Here is a 19,798-nt window from a genome sequence, read left to right on the forward strand (position 1 = left end):
AGAGCCTTTCACTGATGCATGTAGCTGCAATCACAATTTGGTGTGTACACAATCTGCTTTTCACTTCAGTGTATAACTATGCATATACCACACTGCCAGCAATGGAATGTAGTGTAGACATAGCCCAACTGGAACTCCAGCAAGTAGCTTTCACACTGGGGCCAAGCTCAGAGGCTAGATCTCAAATTCATCATTGAAAGAGGAGAGTTTCCACTGTGCTTGGGAAAGGGGATCATTCATTAGGAGGAAAAGTATTGTTGTAAATAAAAGAAGATACTATAATATTTTTCTGGTATAGTTTCTTATCCCCCTGAATCCTTGATATTAGTTTCAAAAACTGTTTGTTATAGGAGAGTTCTTAGGTAAACTGATACAGTTCTATGGAAAGGTTGGGAGCCATTGCTCTGTATCCAGGACAAAAAGCAAGATAATCTACTTTACTGGGCTCTCTTGTACATACAGTCATCACCACCTGCACTCCTTGTAGTTGTTAAGGGACCTGACTACAGTGGAAATATAATGGTATCACTGCACAGGGTAGGAGGCAAGATTCTGTGAACGGAGCTGCTCTACACATGGGATCCTGGTGCGATGTTCCCCTCTGGTTTTATCTGGACCAGTGATCTGCTAGGCCTCTCCAATCCTTGACTCTGGGAGCCAGCCTTACCTTGCTCTGCTCTGAAAACCCCCACTGCTGGGCTGTTCATGCCCAGCCTCTTGCATGTAAGCTGCTCCCAGTTACTTGCAAGCAAATGACACTAGTCAATATTTCCGGTCCCAGACACAACCCTAGGAACCTCCGACTTGCAGTGTCCAGTTATGCCCACTATAACAACCATGCTCAGTGCATCATGAACCTTCCGAAGACCCGCCACCCACACGCCCCGAGGTACAGAGGTACATGCTGGTATCTCTGCATGACGAGCAGCAGATCAGTAGCTATGAACATTACCTATAGATGGCTCTCTTTGCTTCCAGCTTTAAATTGTTGTGTAGTGCTGCTGTTTCAATAGCTGCTTGTTCTTTCTGACTCAGAGGTGTCTGCATTCTGGTGATGGAAGAAGAGGATTCTCTATATGCAACTTTTAAAGCTGATAAACCATTTAGGGCATACATATATGTAAGGTATTATTAGTATCATCCTGGAACATCTCATCATTTCTCTCATTGTACAGCACTGTTCCTTATCTCATTTGGATTCTGTGAAGAATGTTCCATAAGTCCAAAATCCACATGGGGCTATGGTCAGAGATGGGTTAGAAAAGTAGTGGATAGATAGGGGAGTGGGCATAGTGCCAGGGGAACATGCATCATCCCTCTGTCCCCATGGAGAATTCCTAAAAAACAATAAAGCTGAAGGGTGCATTATTTTTTCTCTTAATCACACACCCTGCACATCAAGTGGCCAAGGAGAATCCTTAGAAGCATGATTTGAAGACATCCATGTTGCCAAGGCTGAGAAGGAAAATCAGCGGAAGAAACATAAGGCCTCCATGTGCACAGGAATCCACCAGGATGAGGGGGGTGGTTCTTGTGAGCTATTCCAAAAGGAGCAACACCCTTCCCCCTACCCAAAAAAATGAAATGTTAGGAGAGGAACTCCATGAGAGGGTCCTCATGGAGATTTTTTCCATGGAAGCGCATGATCCAGGCCAATATTTGTACATGTACATAAGAATATAAAATACAGGTTTTGATTCCATGCTATTTTAAAAATAAATTGGGAAGAAAAAAAATCTAGATTAATACTTTGTTCGGTACTAAAGACAGTTCTTTTCTAATGTGCACAGTTCAGATTTAGATCTGGATCCTAGCTAACCGATGTGTTCAAATCTGGGAGTTTGTTTCAGCTTGCTCTAGATATAGGAGCTAGCTACAAAGTCTGGGTCTAAATCTCAAGTCCTCCAAATTGTGGTTGGTTTTGCTATAAGCGTTTGGTATAAACTCCTACATTAAATGCAATAACTAATAAAGCTGACCGCTCTTTGCTATATTTTGACTACTTTTTTCCCCTGGTGTTTCACTTACAAAATTAATTCTTCTGAGGAGTTATAGGTATGACAGATTCCTGATCCTTCCGTGTTCATGCCTTTATTAATTTAGCTATCACGTCAGCTCCAATTGGCTCAACTCCATCACAATCATAAATCTTGCATGGGGCAAACCCAGTGGGACTTTTTAAATTACATCTTTGCATGACACCATATATTCTTAAGTTTGCACATAACTGTTATTTTTCAGGTTTAAAAAAAAAACCTAATGCCCAGGTTCAGATTGTTTGTCAGGAGTTTAATTTTTGCTGCTCTGTTTTTCTTTAAAATAACAATCTTCATTTCCCCACCCTTCCCGGATGGTTCTATTAATATTATATGACACACTGCAGTAGAAATAGTCACTTCTGAATCTTTAGTTAGTTCTATTTCTCCATTTATCATATTTCAATGTTGACTTTGTGAGCACTTTAAAAAAAATCTGATTTAGCCAGCATCTTTCTTTCCTGCCTTTTTTTTTTTTTTTTTTTTTTTTTTTTTTTTTGGTGAATTGCTACATTTGCTCCGTCTCCAGTGGAACACCGAGTCATAGGTGCTGCCACCAGGGACTACAGAAATGCTACTAACCAAGATGCTGCATTGCTAGCACTGTAGGTCCAGCTCAGTTGTCAAGCTTACTTCAAGCCAGCTGTGTTATTAATTCAACAAGTTTAAAAATATGAAATGTTCAACATACTGTCATGATAACTGCTTGCCTCACCAATAGTTACAACTGCATTAAGATAATAAAGTATGAAAAATGCCTTGATCTTAGGGGACACTGTTACAAAGATTACATAAAGACAAGGAGTACTTGTGGCACCTTAGAGACTAACAAATTTATTTGAGCATAAACTTTCATGGGCTAACGCCCACTTCATCAGATGCATGCAGTGGAAAATACAGTAGGAAGATATATATATATATATATCTCTGTATATACATATACAGAGAACATGAAAAAATGGGGGTTGCCATACCAACTCTTAACGAGACCAATCTATTAAGGTGGGCTATTATCAGCAGGAGAAAAAAAAAGGTGTGTAGTGATAATCAGGATGGCCCATTTTAAACAGTTGACAAGAAGATGTGAGTAACAGTCGGGGGAAAATTAGCATGGGAAAATAGTTTGTTAGTGTCACGACTCATCCACTCCCAGTCTTTATTCAAGCTGAATTTAATGGTGTCCGGCTTGCAGATTAATTCCAGTTCTGCTGTTTCTGGTTGGAGTCTGTTTTTGAAGATTTTTTGTTGAATAATTGTGACTTTTAGGTCTATAATTGAGTGTCCAGGAAGGTTGAAGTGTTCTCCGACTGGTTTTTGAATGTTATAATTCTTGAGGTCTGATTTGTATCCATTTATTCTTTTGCATAGAGACTGTCCCATTTGGCCAATGTTCATGGCAGAGGAGCATTATATAGTTACATAGATTACATAGTTACTATGGCAGTGGTTCTCAAACTTTTGTACTAGTGACCCCTTTCACATAGCAAGCATCTGTGTGCGACCCCCCCTTATAAATTAAAAACACTTTTTAACATATTTAACACCATTACAAATGCTGGAGGCAAAGCGGGGCTTGGGGTGGAGGCTGACATCTCGCGACCCCCCTATGTAATAACCTTGTGATCCCTTGTAAGGGATCCTGACCCTCAGTTTGAGACCCATGTACTATGGCATCTTGTCACTCTTCACAGGATATTTGTGATTTCCACCTGCATCATTAATAATCATAATAAAGCTCTACAACTGCCATCAAATCCACAAGACTAAGAGGTTGTATCTCTTTTCATTGTCTCATTTTTCTTCCTGTTTACACATTTCTAGGCAGTCACTGTAGTGATTATGCTTTAAACGGTCTTCTAAACTCTCATCAGGATGTTTTATGGTTTCACTAAGGAATCCAATGTAATATCAACAGCACGCACACAACCCCCTGTCTCTTCCCCCCCCCCCCCGCCTAAATGTCTTGGTGCTACCTTACTAACTCACAAGAACTTAAAGTCAAAGCTTGTTTGTTTTGTTTTGTTTTCATCTTAAAGACTGTTTGGTGATACATAGCAGCATTCTTATGATTTCTTGTGTTAAGGTAGAATTGTCTGAATGAACTACATTTCCTGCATTTTGTCTTTAAAAGGATGATCCCAATTTCTGATTAGGTGAAAATCATTGGGGACAATTGAATTCTATTTCCATGGTGAGAGAAACATATTGGGCACTGCTTTTTTGATATTGAGACTTTAATTGAACAAATATTATATATTGAAAATCATGTGGATAGGTTTCCTTGTAATGAATTAGTTAGATTTATAAATCAGTAGTTTTTAGAGTCTGAAATACATAATCAGTTTACATTTGTCACAGGGACAATGCATTGTTTGTGCCTGGGTGTGTGAGTGAAAGATTAGGCAGACTGTAGATGAGTGGCCATCTTACAACACTGGGAATAGCCTTGCACGCAGCTCCACATCTCAGTTTCCCTTCTTGAATCCCCAGATAAACTCCTCACAGGTTTATTTAGAGCCCTCCATAAGTTCTGATTTATTAAATTAAACTGAAAAACTAAACTCTAAAGTCTTCCCTCCAGCCTTCAGCTGGGTACTGCCATGTCCAGTTAGAGTCCATTCTGCTTTAATAGGTTACTCCCAGCCCTTCCTAGCTTCTGAGCAGTTTCCTTGGTCTCAAGATCTTCCCTACAGGGACCTCTCTCATCCTCTACAGTCTCAATACAGTCTACTTGGCTTCCCCCTTACTGCAGCCATCTTCTGCTCTTTATAGGAAATTGCCTGCTTCATCTAACCTTGGGCTCATCCTGTAATTAGGGTTGGCGTGGTCCCTGGCTCTCCAGCCCAAAGGCAAGTCACCCTGTAACACAGAGGAAAGTGTGAATAAGATGCCAAACAAACTATGAAGGGGATCTCCTAGGTTACAGAGAGGAGTTGTAATGTCATATGTGGCCACTATTTAACAACCAGAGCATGGAAGGAAAGCCATGTAAGGGAAGGGGAACAAGCAATGTACAGGTTGCAGCTATAAGGGATAGATTATGTCTTTAGGCACAACCATGAGCAAGGGGGGCAGGGGGTGCTCAAGCTGGAGTAGCTCCTGGAGCACTGTGACTCTGAAATGCAAATTACAGTGCCTCCCCTGCTTCCTCTTGGCTCCAAGGGGGTATTAGTTTGCTGCTGGCCTGTACCAACAGTCGTTCACTACTCACCTCCAGCTCAGCTTCTCTGGACATCAAGGTGGTAAGTGTGGAGGAGCTAAGGTTTCATCCATTTTCTGTCCTTCTGTTCCACTCACTCTCCTGCTTTGGGGGGGTGGGAGGAGTAAAGGGGTGAACCGCCTCACTTTCTGTTCAGTAGAGCTGATTGAGACATTTTCAGATAAATGTGTAGTGGTTGGATGTGTTTGTTTTGGTTGGTTGGCTGGATTTTTATTTTGTTTGTTTGTTTCTTTTTTTCTTTTGTTTTGTGTCAAAATATGCTGGTTTATCTCAGCCAAAATCTTTTGCAGTGATGTATTGATTCTAATGAAGTTTTCAGAAGGGAGGTTTCTGAGGTCCAGCATGAACTCTCCGGTCACTCCCGGAGAGTGAGTCAGTCCAGAATGGAAAACCTGACCTTTTCAACCCAAAAACAGATGTTTCTGTGCTATTCCGTTGCATGAAAACATTCAGAAAGTTTTGAACTGGTTCTAGTCTGGAATGAAAAAAACTTCTGAAACCTTGAACATTGTGGTGAAATGTAATTCACGTTTTCAATCCAGCTCTATTCTTTGGGCCTGGACTGGAGGTCATGTAGCCAATGTAGGGGCATGAGGGGGATTGTTACTTTCTTACCCACACAAGGGAGAAGAGGAAGAATGTAGTCTGAGTCAGAATCTAGCTCCCAATAATCTGAAAATGTTTACAGCATTACTCTAATCTTAATGACAGCAAATTGCTCTGATTTTGTAATGAAACATTTCTAATTTACTCCCTGTTAAAATAAGACTTTGGAATTCAGTATAATCCTGGCAATATATATTAGTAAATGGAATCCTGGAAAATGCAATGTACCTCATGGCCATAATAAATCAATAGGCACTGATTCAGTCTACTGGGCCTATAATCCATGAACTAAATATGTTTGAAATACCATAATCTTGGAAGAGTTGGATGTTAAAGGCATCAAGGAAGCTATTACAATCTAGTTTGCAAAAGATATCACTAAGATTCATCAAATTCAGGAAAATTCTATGCTAATGTGTGAATTATACTTTAACTGGCATGATATTCTAATTAGCTGCATGCTAGCTTAATTTGTAAAGGAGTGTTAAAGGAGTCTATAGCCATATAGGAGTGATGGAGGATGTCTGTGTGCTCTGCATTTCAAATATTTTAGCCCACTAAATGAGGCATGCTGTTAAGGATGGAGGCTGAGCATGAACTATGATTTGATTTAGATTCATAGATTCATAGATATTAAGGTCAGAAGGGACCATTCTGATCATCCAGTCTGACCTCCTGCACAGTGCAGGCCACAGAATCTCACCCACCCACTCCTACAAAAAACCTCACCTATGTCTGAGCTATTGAAGTCCTTAAATCATGGTTTAAAGACTTCAAGGAGCAGAGAAGCCTCCCTCAAGGCACCCATGCCCCATGCTACAGAGGAAGGCGAAAAACCTCCAGGGCCTCTCCAATCTGCCCTGGAGGAAAATTCCTTCCCGACCCCAAATATGGCAATCAGCTAAACCCTGAGCATATGGGCAAGATTCACCAGCCAGATACCCAGGAAAGAATTTTCTATAGTAACTCAGATCTCATCCATCTAATATCCCATCTCAGGGGATTAGTCCTATTTACCCTGAATATTTAAAGATCAATTACTTACCAAAATCCCATCATACCATCTCCTCCATAAACTTATCGAGTAGAATCTTAAAACCAGATAGATCTTTTGCCCCCACTGCTTCCCTTGGAAGGCTATTCCAAAACTTCACTCCTCTGATGGTTAAAAACCTTCATCTGATTTCAAGTCTAAACTTCCTGGTGGCCAGTTTATACCCATTTGTTCTTGTGTCCACATTGGTGCTGAGCTGAAATAATTCCTCTCCCTCTCCTGTATTTATCCCTCTGATATATTTAGAGAGAGCAATCATATCTCCCCTCAACCTTCTTTTAGTTAGGCTAAACAAGCCAAGCTCCTTAAGTCTCCTTTCATAAGACAAGTTTTCCATTCCTTGGATCATCCTAGTAGCCCTTCTCTGTACCTGCTCCAGTTTCAATTCATCCTTTTTAAACATGGGAGACCAGAACTGCACACAGTATTCTAGGTGAGGTCTCACCAGTGCCTTGTATAACGGTACTAAAACCTCCTTATCCCTACTGGAAATGCCTCTCCTGATGCATCCCAAAACCGCATTAGCTTTTTTCACAGCCATATCACATTGGCAGCTCATAGTCATCCTATGATCAACCAATACTCCAAGGTCCTTCTCCTCTTCCGTTACTTCTAATTGATGTGTCCCCAACTTATAACTAAAATTCTTGTTATTAATCCCTAAATGCATAACCTTACACTTCTCACTATTACATTTCATTCTATTACTATTATTCCAGTTTACAAGGTCATCCAGATCCTCCTGTATAATATCCCGATCCTTCTCCGAATTGGCAATACCTCCCAGCTTTGTATCATCTGCAAACTTTATTAGCACACTCCCACTTTTTGTGCCAAGGTCAGTATTGAAAAGATTAAATAAGATTGGTCCCAAAACCGATCCCTGAGGAACTCCACTGGTAACCTCCCTCCAGCCTCACAGTTCGCCTTTCAGTAGGACCCGTTGCAGTCTCCCCTTTAACCAATTCCTTATCCACCTTTTGATGTTCATATTGATCCCCATCTTCTCCAATTTAACTAATAATTCCCCATGTGGCACGGTATCAAATGCCTTACTGAAATCTAGGTAAATTAGATCCATCAAATTAGATTTGATTTTTCTGTTTTAATTTAGTCCATTATTTTTACCTTTATCTTTAAAAAAAATAAATCATTTTAAAGTTTGGGTTTGGATCATTTTAACATACATTTGTTTTACCAATAAGGAAACACATTTATAAATGCCACTACAGATTTAAAAATTCCTACAATACATATAACTGATTTACAAATCATGCTTAGTACAAAAATCCTTACATTACACTCACAATGCCAGAGGCTGATTTCTGCAAAAGGGCTTTAAAAGACTGCAATTATAATCAGCTTTATAAATTATGTTCTCACTTAATTACAAATGCTGATTATGTTTTTGCATGCTAGGCTCACTCCTAATATTAAGATTTAATAAGGGGATCCATAAAAGCTATCCAGTTTACATGACCTTTATATGAGTCTGGGTCTGATATCAATATACAATACAACTATACATACAAAATGATGGGGTCTAAATTAGATGTTACCACTCAAGAAAGCGATCATGGAGTCATCATAGAGAGTTCCCTGAAAACATCTGCTCAATGTGCAGTGGCAGTCAAACAAACTCACAGAATGTTAAGAACCATCAGGAAAGGGATAGATATTAAAACAGAAAATAACATAATGCCACTATCTAAATCCATGGTACACCCAGAGCTTGAATACTGCATTCAGTTCTGGTTGCCCTAGCTCAAAAAAGATACATTAGAATTGCAAAAACTCCAGAGAAGGCCACATAAGTGATTAGGGGTATGGAACAGCTTCCATATGAGGGTAGATTTAAAAGACTGAGGCTGTCAGCTGACAAAGACACTATTAAGGGGGATATGAAAGAGAGCTATACAATCATGAATGGTACAGAAAAAGTGAACAGGGAAGTTTCATTTGCCCATTTACATAACATGGGTCAGGGTCACCCAATGAAATTAATAGGCACAAAAGGAACATAACACACAATCAGCCTGTGGAACTCATTACCATGGGGTCTTGTGAAGACCAAAAATAAAACTCGGTTCAAAACAGAATTAGCTAAATTCATGGACGATAGGTCCTTCAATAGCTATTACCACAGATGATCAGGGATGCAACCCCATGCTCTGGATGTCCTTAAACCTCCAACTGTCAAAATCTGGGACTGGATGACAGGGGATGGATCACTGAAACTTGCCCTGTTCTGGTCATTCCCTCAGAAGCATCTGGCACTGGCCACTGTCAGAAGACAGGATATTGGTCTGACCCAGTATGACCGTTCTCGTGTATTTTTAAAGGCCCGTTGTGTGGACTGTGCTCAAATTCTATTAATATTTCTTTCTCTAATCTTTGGATATTAAGTGGGGGAGAGACAGAAGGCAATTGGCTCAATATTGTGTCCTGGAGTGGGGTTCTGGAGAACGTCCCCTCATTTATTTTGGGTATTTTTATTTTGTCACTTCAATGTTTGTTTAGTCTACTCCAGGTGCAGTGCTGGAGATGTCTGACTTGAATAGTGGAAGACAGGTAGGGGAACCCGGGCCCACCTTCTACTCTGGGTTCCAGTCCAGGGACCCTACAACATGCAGCCAAGGTCTGCACAGTCCCCAACTTGGCTGCTTACTCCCTGTGCTGTTTCCTAGAAGAAGAACTGTGGGCTAACTTCTCTCTATAGCTCCCAAACACATCTCTCTTCTCCCAGGGAGTGACTGCAGATTCCCTTCCAACAGCCCCTTTCCTGCTATCAGCTCCCTGGTTTTTTAGAAGCCCCCCTTGTTCCCACACAGGTGAGCTTCACTTATTGGGGCTTTCCTGTCAGCCTTCAGCCTAATAGGTTAATTGGCCCATCTGCCTTCCATTAACCTTCCAGGTGAGTGTGGGGTGGACACCTCATCACAGGTCCCGATCCTGCAAACTCTTGTTCATCTGAATATCTTTATTCATGTAAAGTTTGATCCAAAACCCATTGAAGTCAACGGCACTCTTGAGTCAATGGTCAGATTAGAGCCTGAGTAAGGATTATACCCACTATACTTTGCTAAACTGATGGAGCGGCACAACTTCTCTCAAATCATACATGCAACATTGGTTGGAGTTTTCCTTGTGCATTAACAGGAGAACACTTGAGATTATATGCTCTGATGCTGACAAATAGCAGTAAGGAGAAATGAGTGAAAAATATAAATCAACATATATTACACACACACACAAAGAATTCAAGGAAAGGGGTGGGAAATATTTCTAAACAAAGCACATTTTAAAAGGTGGGTTTGAAATTACAAGTATCTTGTACAGTTTAAAGATCTTTAACTGATCTTATTCAACTTTATAGCTACTTAGCTCTTTTGGCAATATTACCATAAGAACCCAGTCTTGTGAACTGCAAAATACTTCCATCGTAGTTTTGACTGCAACAGGAATCAAGGCTGTTCAATACCTCATAGCAAAAAGCCCTAATAAATCCATCTTAAATAAATCAATTCAAAGTCAGGCTTTTAAGTTATTAATATAGTGGCAGCTGCAAAATCTTGTTTACTTTTGTTATTATTTAATATTGATATCCGGGACTAAAGCAGCTTGGTGCAGGCCCACCTGTGGAAAGACAACTTAGCTAGACTTGGAGAGATTGCCCAGCAGAGGGTGACAGAGCATCACCACAGTATCTTCTACATCACACTCCCTTGGCTGCTGGTGTGGCAGGTACAGCTGGTGGAAAGGAGAAATGGCTGGAATGTCTCTGTGATGCTGGCAGTCCAGGTGCCAGCTCATGCCAAGGCCCCCAGTCATCATTGAACACTGACAAAAACATAGCTGTCTGGCTTACCTGTGGGTTAGTATAGTTAAAATAGATATTAGTCTTATAAGCATGTGTTTAATGTTTAGACTTTATGGAATGCTTGTAAGATGCTGCATGTATTAATCCTACATATAATATCTGAATCCCATGGTGTAAAGCAGTGGTTCCCAAACTTGTTCCACCACTTGTGCAGGGAAAGCCCCTGGTGGGCTGGGCTGGTTTGTTTACCTGCTGCGTCCGCAGGTTCAGCCGATCATGGCTCCCAGTGGCCGCGGTTCACTGCTCCAGGCCAATGGGAGCTGCTGGAAGTGGCATGGGCCAAGGGACGTACTGGCCGCCGCTTCCAGCAGCTCCCATTGGCCTGGAGCAGCGAACCGCGGCCACTGGGAGCCGCAATTGGCTGAACCTGCAGATGTGGCAGGTAAACAAATGGGCCCGGCCCATCAGGGGCTTTCCCTGTACAAGCGGCAGAACAAGTTTGGAACCACTGGTGTAAAGTTATATTGAGTGTTTGCATTGTAAATCTTTATAAGAGACAGCTGCAGCGGCACAGGAGCTAGCAAACAAAGCTCTAAACGGGAGTTTGAGTGGGAGTTCTGTTGGAGGAGAAGGTAGTTGTACTTGGTTTTGTATTTTTAGTATTTGTGTGTGTGTGTAGGGGTTTTGTGCTGGGAGAGCAGCTGAGCCTGATTAGGGGGTGGGGCTTTGTGCTGAGAGAGCAGCTGAGCCCTGCCTAGGGGGTGGGGCTTCTGACTAGGGGCCCTATAAAGGTAGCCAGCCAGTGGCACAGGAGCTAGCAAACAGAGCTCTAAACAAGGGTGTTTGCTAGGGGAGTTTGTATTGTGGTGCTTGTTTGGGGTTTGCTTTTGCGGGGGAGGGGAGGTGGTCTTTTTGGTGTGACTTGTGTTTCCCAGATTAACAGGATTTAGGTGGGAAGGCGATGACAGATACGGAGGCAGCTGTGGGAGTGACTCCTGTAGTGAAAGACACATTGAGGATGACTGCATGTGGAAGCTGTGGTATGTACATGATCCTGAAGGGGGGAACCGGTAAGAGTTTTTTCTGCATGAAATGTCGTCTGATAGAGCTGATGGAGGAAAAGATCCGAGGTTTGGAGATGCAGGTGGAAAGTCTGGTTGAGTTTAGGAAGGGGTTTGAGCAGATGATGGAGCAAAGATATGAGGTATCTGAAGGGAAAAGCTCAGACTCACAGATGGAAGCAGGGCTGGGGAATTTTGAGGAGAGACTGGATGAGGAAAGTGGTCAGTGCAAACATGTGACTCAAAGACCCAGGCAGAGAAAAAGACGGGCTAGTGAAGGAGAAATAGAGCTTAGGAACAGGTTTGCAGAGTTGGAAAATGAAGAAGGGGCTCAGCAGATATTTGTAGAAGGTGGAAGGGTAAGGAAGAAGAGAAGAGAGGCTAGTCCTATAGAAAAAGGGGAAGAGTCAAGGGAGACTAGACCAAATATGAGCCCCAGGAGGATACAGGATGGGTTGAAGAGGATTGTAAGGGAAAATAGGAATGGAAAGAACTTGCAGCCAGAGGGAACAGGGGAGAGACTGGAGAATAGCACCGTCACCAGGAAAGGGCAGGTCTATGTGATCGGGGACTCTTTATTGAGAAGAATAGACAGGCCTGTAACTAGAGCTGATCCTGAGAATAGAAGGGTGTGCTGTCTTCTGGGTGCTAAGATACGGGATGTAGACCTGAGGTTGAAAAGGATCCTAAAGGGAGCGGGAAAGAATCCCCTAATTATCCTTCATGTGGGAACAAATGATACGGCTAGATTCTCGCTGAAAGTATTAAGGGAGACTATGCTAGGCTGGGGAAGACGCTTAAGGAAATTGAGGCTCAGGTGATCTTTAGCGGGATCCTTCCTGTTCCTAGAGAAGGGCAACAAAGGTCTGACAAGATTATGACTGTCAACAGATGGCCTAGGCAGTGGTGCTATAAGGAGGGCTTTGGGATGTATGGCCACTGGGAGGCATTCATGGACAGAGGTCAGTTCTCTCGGGATGGACTTCATCTGAGTAGGGAAGGAAATAGACTTCTAGGATCGAGGCTGGCACAACTGATAAAGAGAGCTTTAAACTAGGAATTGGGGGGAGATGTCCAGAAAATCTCCACGCCAGATTTTAGCATTGAGAGGGAAGAAGATGAAGTAAGAAAGGATACAGCCGTGGGTAGGAGAATGTACACAAGGAGCGAGGGCAGTGTGGATACTAGTCTAATAGGTTATACTGGCTGTAGAATGACTGTGCCTAATAGGGTACAAAATGTAAGTGAGTCCAAACAGCAAAAATTAAGATGTTTGTACACCAATGCGAGGAGTCTAGGTAACAAAATGGAGGAACTAGAGCTACTGGTGCAGGAAGTGAAACCAGCTATTATAGGGATAACAGAAACATGGTGGAATAGTAGTCATGACTGGACTACAGGTATTGAAGGGTATGTGCTCTTTAGGAAAGACAGAAACAAAGGTAAAAGGGGGTGGAGTAGCATTGTATATCAATGATGAGGTAGAATGTAAAGAAATAAGAAGCGATGCAATGGATAAGACAGAGTCCGTCTGGGCAAAAATTACATTGGGGAAGAAAACTAGTAAAGCCTCTCGTACGATAGTGCTTGGGGTGTGCTATAGACCTCTGGGATCTAATTTGGATATGGATAGAGCCCTTTTTAATGTCTTTAATAAAGTAAATACTAATGGAAACTGCATGATCATGGGAGACTAACTTCCCAGATATAGACTGGAGGACCGGTGCTAGTAATAATAATAGGGCTCAGATTTTCCTAGATGCGATAGCTGATAGATTCCTTCATCAAGTAGTTGCTGAACCGACTAGAGGGGATGCCATTTTAGATTTAATTTTGGTGAGTAGCGAGGACCTCATAGAAGAAATGGTTGTAGGGGACAATCTTGGCTCAAGTGATCATGAGCTAATTCAGTTCAAACTAAATGGAAGGATTAACAAAAATAAATCTGCAACTAGGGTTTTTGATTTCAAAAGGGCTGACTTTCAAAAATTAAGGAAATTAGTTAGGGAAGTGGATTGGACTGAAGAACTTATGGATCTAAAGGTAGAGGAGGCCTGGGATTACTTTAAATCAAAACTGCAGAAGCTATCGGAAGCCTGTATCCCAAGAAAGGGGAAAAAATTCATAGGAAGGAGTTGTAGACCAAGCTGGATGAGCAAGCATCTTAGAGAGGTGATTAAGAAGAAGCAGAAATCATACAGGGAGTGGAAGATGGGAGGGATCAGCAAGGAAAGCTACCTAATTGAGTTCAGAACATGTAGGGATCAAGAGAGACAGGCTAAAAGTCGAGTAGAGTTGGACCTTGCAAAGGGAATTAAAACCAATAGTAAAAGGTTCTATAGCCATATAAATAAGAAGAAAACTAAGAAAGAAGTGGGGCCGCTTAACACTGAGGATGGAGTGGAAGTTAAAGATAATCTAGGCATGGCCCAATATCTAAACAAATACTTTGCCTCAGTCTTTAATAAGGCTAAAGAGGATCTTGGGGATAATGGTAGCATGACAAATGGGAAGGCGGATATAGAGGTAGATATTACCATATCGGAGGTAGAAGCGAAACTGAAACAGCTTAATGGGACTAAATCGGGGAGCCCAGATAATCTTCATCCAAGAATATTAAAAGAATTGGCACCTGAAATTGCAAACCCATTAGCTAGAATTTCTAATGAATCTGTAAACTCAGGAATAGTACCGAATGATTGGAGAATTGCTAATATAGTTCCTATTTTTAAGAAAGGAGGAAAAAAAAGTGATCCGGGTAACTACAGGCCAGTTAGTTTGACATCTGTAGTATGCAAGGTCCTGGAAAAAATTTTGAAGGAGAAATTAGTTAAGGACATTGAAGTCAATGGTAAATGGGACAAAATACAACATGGTTTTACAAAAGGTAGATCGTGCCAAACCAACCTAATCTCCTTTTTTGAAAGGGTAACAGGTTTTTTTAGATAAAGGAAATGCAGTGGATCTAATTTACCTAGATTTCAGTAAGGCATTTGATACCGTGCCACATGGGGAATTATTAGTTAAATAGTTAAATTGGAAAAGATGGGGATCAATATGAACATCAAAAGGTGGATAAGGAATTGGTTAAAGGGGAGACTGCAACAGGTCCTACTGAAAGGCGAACTGTCAGGTTGGAGGTAGGTTTCCAGTGGAGTTCCTCAGGGATCGGTTTTGGGACCAATCTTATTTAATCTTTTTATTACTGACCTTGGCACAAAAAGTGGGAGTGTGCTAATAAAGTTTGCAGATGATACAAAGCTGGGAGGTATTGCCAATTCGGAGAAGGATCGGGATATTATACAGGAGGATCTGGCTGACCTTGTAAACTGGTGTAATAGTAATAGGATGAAATGTAATAGTGAGAAGTGTAAGGTTATGCATTTAGGGATTAATAACAAGAATTTTAGTTATAAGTTGGGGACGCATCAATTAGAAGTAACGGAAGAGGAGAAGGACCTTGGAGTATTGGTTGATCATAGGATGACTATGAGCTGCCAATGTGATATGGCTGTGAAAAAAGCTAATGCGGTTTTGGGATGCATCAGGAGAGGCATTTCCAGTAGGGATAAGAGGTTTTAGTACCGTTATACAAGGCACTGGTGAGACCTCACCTAGAATACTGTGTGCAGTTCTGGTCTCCCATGTTTAAAAAGGATGAATTCAAACTGGAGCAGGTACAGAGAAGGGCTACTAGGATGATCCGAGGAATGGAAAACTTGTCTTATGAAAGGAGACTTAAGGAGCTTGGCTTGTTTAGCCTAACTAAAAGAAGGTTGAGGGGAGATATGATTGCTCTCTCTAAATATATCAGAGGGATAAATACAGGAGAGGGAGAGGAATTATTTCAGCTCAGCACCAATGTGGACACAAGAACAAATGGGTATAAACTGGCCACCAGGAAGTTTAGACTTGAAATCAGATGAAGGTTTTTAACCATCAGAGGAGTGAAGTTTTGGAATAGCCTTCCAAGGGAAGCAGTGGGGGCAAAAGATCTATCTGGTTTTAAGATTCTACTCGATAAGTTTATGGAGGAGATGGTATGATGGGATAATGGGATTTTGGTAAGTAATTGATCTTTAAATATTCAGGGTAAATAGGCCAAATTCCCTGAGATGGGATATTAGATGGATGGGATCTGAGTTACTATAGAAAATTCTTTCCTGGGTATCTGGCTGGTGAATCTTGCCCATATGCTCAGGGTTTAGATGATTGCCATATTTGGGGTCGGGAAGGAATTTTCCTCCAGGGCAGATTGGAGAGGCCCTGGAGGTTTTTCGCCTTCCTCTGTAGCATAGGGCATGGTTGACTTGAGGGAGGGTTCTCTGCTCCTTGAAGTTTTTAAACCATGATTTAAGGACTTCAATAGCTCAGACATGGTTGAGGTTTTTCATAGGAGTGGGTGGGTGAGATTCTGTGGCCTGCGCTGTGAAGGAGGTCGGACTAGATGATCAGAATGGTCCCTTCTGACCTTAGTATCTATGAATAACTCAAGCAGGACAAGAAGCATTAATTGAGGTAAAGTGCTCGTCCTGCAGACAAGATGGCCCATAGACGGCAAACAAGGCTTTGTGTAGCATCAAAGGACAGAGACTTTGATTGCATTCCTCACTCCCTCCAGGAAGGAGAAACTTGTGCTTGAAGCTTGGAATCTGAGATGAAGGGGATAAAAATCCATGAAAAGGAGAAACTTGGATCTTTATGCTGTCTGGACTCTGAGGGGCAAAGATTCCTAAAAATAAGCAAGAGACCCCCCAAACATAAGCAAGAGATCCCCATGCTTCTTGGCTTGGGTCAGTCCTAAAGGACATATAGAGCTGCTTATTATAGAAGCTTATGTTACCTTTTTAAATCTAAGACTATAACTCATTTGTGTGTGTGTTTCCTGTTTTAACTCTTATTTATTTTCTTAGTTAATAAACCTTTAGTTAGTTTATTACAAGATTGGCTACAGGTGTTGTCTTTTAAGATCTGAGTACAATTGACCTGGGATAACTGAATGGTCCTTTGGGACTGGGAACAACCTGAATATTGTTGTGATTTTGGTGTAAGGGACCATCTATCACTCAGTCCAGCTTGCCTGGGTGGCAAGGTAGATTGGAGTACCCAAAGGGACTGTCTGTGACTTCATGATAAGACTGTTATAGTGTTTGAGAAGTTCACATTTGTTAGTGGGTTGGTGAAATAAAATTAGAGAGCATACAACCAGTTTGGGATTTCTTCCCTGATTTTTGACAGTCTGCCCTGAGGTTGGCACTCATGGGCATGAGCCACTCCAGACAGTATGACAGTCCCTCTACCCAGATCTGCAGATGTCATAATGGCCCCATTAGACTGTTGCCATTGCTCTAATTTACCAGGGGTATTATCCCCACACCAAGGTGGCCCTATTATTGAGAAAAAACAGCCATATTTGTCCCCCACTTGACTGCAACTGAAACTCCAGCTATGTGTGAGAGAGAGCCTTTTAAACCAGGAAGAGATGAAAACAAAGGCAATTGTATGCTTTTAAAATGTTTCCAATAATCCATTCGTTTTTTATATTTTTTCCACATTGTAGCCAATTATTTCATTTAATCATTTGATTGTGTTTTCTATTGTTGTGGTTTACTCATGTTATTTCATATGTAATCAATGTGTGGTGAATAGATTTAAGTTGTAGGAATGGGTATAGGAATAAGTAGGGATAGAATCAAACGAATATAAGATTGACAAGTGTTTGAGTGTGTATTAGGTATATAAGCAAGGTAAGGCTATAATGCAGCCTTATAGGTCTGTAAGATTTCAGCTTAGCCATACAAGTCTCAAGCATAAGAAGGGCTGACATAAATAGGATAATCCTGTACCAGTAAAGTTACAAGACTACAGTAAAGAATGTGCCGTAATGTACCCATATAGCCCACAAGACACGTGATGGTAACATCATGAAAAATTTTTGCTCTCACCACAGGTTACCATGGGAACTTGTTTACGTAGATGCTAATGAGATTTTAATGAGAATAAGGGGAACTAAGAGAACAGCCTATAAAAAAGAGGGCACCCCAAATGTTATGGGATGTGGAAGTACAGATAAGGAAAAAGGGGCTTGAACTCTCATGTGTATGTAGTAGGCATTGTTTGTAACAAAGGATAAGGAGAGTTCCTTGGTATGGCTAAGGAGGGAAGACTCCATTAAGAAAAATGACAACCTGTTGAGAGATCCACCTGACTCTGTGATATCTTTGGGTATGCGAGTATGAATATAGCATTGACTATTGCATGGCATGGGCTCTCAGGTTTTGTATCTGTGTTTGTGATTGTAACTTAGACAAAATTCCTTTCTTATAACTGTGTTTGTGGTCACTGTAGTCATTCTTTGTGCTCCTAAAGTCTTTTAAAACGTAAGGTAAGCCCTCAGGGTGACTCTCACCTTGCTGACCTTAAAACTGTAACACAGGAAACAGATTTCAGAGTACCAGCCTTGATAGTCTGTACTTGCAAAAAGAAAAGGAGTACTTGTGGCACCTTAGCGACTAATAATTTTATTTGAGCACAAGCTTTCGTGAGTTACAGCTCCCTTCAGCAGATGTGAAGTGAGCTGTAGCTCACGAAAGCTTATGCTCAAATAAATGTTAGTCTCTAAAGTGCCACAAGTACTCCTTTTCTTTTTGCGAACACAGGAGACAGACTCACTCAGACACAGTGGTTTCACACAGAACGATCAATTACTCCATGAATTCAATTATAATAAAGCGACAGCATTTTGTCACACATTGCCTAATTAGGATGCTGAGGTGATAAGTCTTACCTCCACATTATGCAGTTAATCTATTGCAGGCCATCTCTGGTCTCAAGGATGAGGCTGCTGTACAGGGACAATGCATCTGAGAGCCACATGGGATAACAAAGATGATCATAATGCTTTGCTAGATCATTGAGATAATGCAGAGATCCTTGAAACTCCAGTAGGTCCAACAGTTTCCATGGGTAGATCAATGAAAGTAGGTCCCATACCCTGATAAAATAAGCATTGACTTCAAACTGAAGAAGGTTCAGTAATAGTGTGATGTGTATAGCAAGGGCGTTGGAACCTTTGTAGAAGGGGGGGAGCAAGCCAAAGTGCCCTCTCTCTATGGTTGGCTGCTCCAACAGTGAGCGAGCCACCCTCTCTTCAGACACCACAATGACCCCTGGTGGGCAAAAGATGTAATTGCCGTACCTCCTCAGCAGAAATTATTCTGTGAGAAACAGTATTTGCAGGGGACATGAATTCTGCACTGTCCCCTTCCCCCCAGTCCCAGTGCTGGTGGTATATAGGTCCCAATGGATGACGAAGGGACCGGAGAGACCATGGTGGTAGGGCTAACCCCATCCCTCTGGCCATGTCAATCATGCATGATTGGGAAGAGGCCTTTAAAAGGGAGGAAACTACAGTTACTGGTGGGGAAGGAACAAGATTGTTCTAAGCTGACTGCAGGAGTGACTCCTAACACTGTGGAACTCTTAGGCAGGAGACCTTCACCCCAACCCTGAGGAGAGTACAGCAGAATTCCAGGGTAGGACAGACAGGCTCAGCCTGTCTCTGAGACCCAGCCAGAGCAATTGCCCCAAACCTATGACACTGGCGCTGGACTGTTGGCAGTACTGTAGACTCGCCATCCCTCCCCCCTTTTGCTTGGACCTCAGCGAGCGAGTAGCCTGAAGGCTTGTGACTTTCATTTTGATCTCCTGGCCAGAGAGACTTAAGGCGGCCCACAAAGGGCAGCACCCCTCCCTGAGGGAAATGTTGTGATCAACGATTGTAGATAACTGGGTCTAGTCTAGTTGCCCCATGTACTGGGGGAGGAACCACCAAGGACTCTGTTACAAATAGATATTTTGTGCATATCTAAATGCTATAATAGCATTCTGTGTTTCTGCGATTGCAAATAAGATGCCCACCTTTCTATGTCTTTCCCTTTAATTAGCAATTCAGTAGCAACAGTGTCATGTGCAAAAGCAGAGAAAAGAATATTTGTTTTA

Source organism: Dermochelys coriacea, chromosome 3 (assembly GCF_009764565.3).
Source record: "Dermochelys coriacea isolate rDerCor1 chromosome 3, rDerCor1.pri.v4, whole genome shotgun sequence".
NCBI lineage: Eukaryota > Metazoa > Chordata > Testudines > Dermochelyidae > Dermochelys > Dermochelys coriacea.